Raw genomic sequence first — 2500 nt, 5'->3', positions numbered from 1 at the left:
GAGAGCTTGGCGCACATTTGGCCGAATGTCGGCAAGACGCCCGAAAGATCTCAAAAAGAGAACCAAAGTTCTCGTAGTAAGCGCGAAGCTAAATTCTCTCAAAAAGCGTTCTAGTGCGAACGACACTTTTGTACGCACCGCAGTGCTTCGCCGAGCTCGGTTATACATACGCCGTAACGCTACGGTACGACCAGACCGAGAGCTCGCATGCACCGTGTTGTGCACGAGTCGCCGCAGCGACGACACCTCTTACAGTACCGAACCGAGCGGCCGGGCGGTCGGCGACGCACGGTCTAACGCACGGCGGTATATGGGCGCCGGCGGTGAAATTTCGACGCCGCGCGGACTTAGCCGCTGCGGCGCACGGTAGTTACCTCCGCGTCAAAGATCTCGAGCTCCGTGTTGTTTTACGGCTCGGAGGTACGTACGGACCGCACGAACGGCAGAGTCCTCGAGATACAAAATTTCTTCGTCACGTATTCACCAATTCCTTCGCTATCCGGCCTCGAAACGATCGCCGAGAGCTTGGCGCACATTTGGCCGAATGTCGGCAAGACGCCCGAAAGATCTCAAAAAGAGAACCAAAGTTCTCGTAGTAAGCGCGAAGCTAAATTCTCTCAAAAGCGTTCTAGTGCGAACGACACTTTTGTACGCACCGCAGTGCTTCGCCGAGCTCGGTTATACATACGCCGTAACGCTACGGTACGACCAGACCGAGAGCTCGCATGCATCGTGTTGTGCACGAGTCGCCGCAGCGACGACACCTCTTACAGTACCGAACCGAGCGGCCGGGCGGTCGGCGACGCACGGTCTAACGCACGGCGGTATATGGGCGCCGGCGGTGAAATTTCGACGCCGCGCGGACTTAGCCGCTGCGGCGCACGGTAGTTACCTCCGCGTCAAAGATCTCGAGCTCCGTGTTGTTTTACGGCTCGGAGGTACGTACGGACCGCACGAACGGCAGAGTCCTCGAGATACAAAATTTCTTCGTCACGTATTCACCAATTCCTTCGCTATCCGGCCTCGAAACGATCGCCGAGAGCTTGGCGCACATTTGGCCGAATGTCGGCAAGACGCCCGAAAGATCTCAAAAAGAGAACCAAAGTTCTCGTAGTAAGCGCGAAGCTAAATTCTCTCAAAAGCGTTCTAGTGCGAACGACACTTTTGTACGCACCGCAGTGCTTCGCCGAGCTCGGTTATACATACGCCGTAACGCTACGGTACGACCAGACCGAGAGCTCGCATGCATCGTGTTGTGCACGAGTCGCCGCAGCGACGACACCTCTTACAGTACCGAACCGAGCGGCCGGGCGGTCGGCGACGCACGGTCTAACGCACGGCGGTATATGGGCGCCGGCGGTGAAATTTCGACGCCGCGCGGACTTAGCCGCTGCGGCGCACGGTAGTTACCTCCGCGTCAAAGATCTCGAGCTCCGTGTTGTTTTACGGCTCGGAGGTACGTACGGACCGCACGAACGGCAGAGTCCTCGAGATACAAAATTTCTTCGTCACGTATTCACCAATTCCTTCGCTATCCGGCCTCGAAACGATCGCCGAGAGCTTGGCGCACATTTGGCCGAATGTCGGCAAGACGCCCGAAAGATCTCAAAAGAGAACCAAAGTTCTCGTAGTAAGCGCGAAGCTAAATTCTCTCAAAAAGCGTTCTAGTGCGAACGACACTTTTGTACGCACCGCAGTGCTTCGCCGAGCTCGGTTATACATACGCCGTAACGCTACGGTACGACCAGACCGAGAGCTCGCATGCATCGTGTTGTGCACGAGTCGCCGCAGCGACGACACCTCTTACAGTACCGAACCGAGCGGCCGGGCGGTCGGCGACGCACGGTCTAACGCACGGCGGTATATGGGCGCCGGCGGTGAAATTTCGACGCCGCGCGGACTTAGCCGCTGCGGCGCACGGTAGTTACCTCCGCGTCAAAGATCTCGAGCTCCGTGTTGTTTTACGGCTCGGAGGTACGTACGGACCGCACGAACGGCAGAGTCCTCGAGATACAAAATTTCTTCGTCACGTATTCACCAATTCCTTCGCTATCCGGCCTCGAAACGATCGCCGAGAGCTTGGCGCACATTTGGCCGAATGTCGGCAAGACGCCCGAAAGATCTCAAAAAGAGAACCAAAGTTCTCGTAGTAAGCGCGAAGCTAAATTCTCTCAAAAAGCGTTCTAGTGCGAACGACACTTTTGTACGCACCGCAGTGCTTCGCCGAGCTCGGTTATACATACGCCGTAACGCTACGGTACGACCAGACCGAGAGCTCGCATGCACCGTGTTGTGCACGAGTCGCCGCAGCGACGACACCTCTTACAGTACCGAACCGAGCGGCCGGGCGGTCGGCGACGCACGGTCTAACGCACGGCGGTATATGGGCGCCGGCGGTGAAATTTCGACGCCGCGCGGACTTAGCCGCAGCGAAGTCCGCGAGCCTCGTGTTGCTTTTACCACGTAGTTACTTCCGAGCGGTCCGACCGTCAAAGTTCGC

The sequence above is a fragment of the Cardiocondyla obscurior genome, unplaced genomic scaffold, assembly GCF_019399895.1.
Source record: "Cardiocondyla obscurior isolate alpha-2009 unplaced genomic scaffold, Cobs3.1 scaffold61_0_135138, whole genome shotgun sequence".
In the NCBI taxonomy this organism is placed as follows: Eukaryota; Metazoa; Arthropoda; class Insecta; order Hymenoptera; family Formicidae; genus Cardiocondyla; species Cardiocondyla obscurior.
This window is presented reverse-complemented; position numbering follows the sequence as displayed.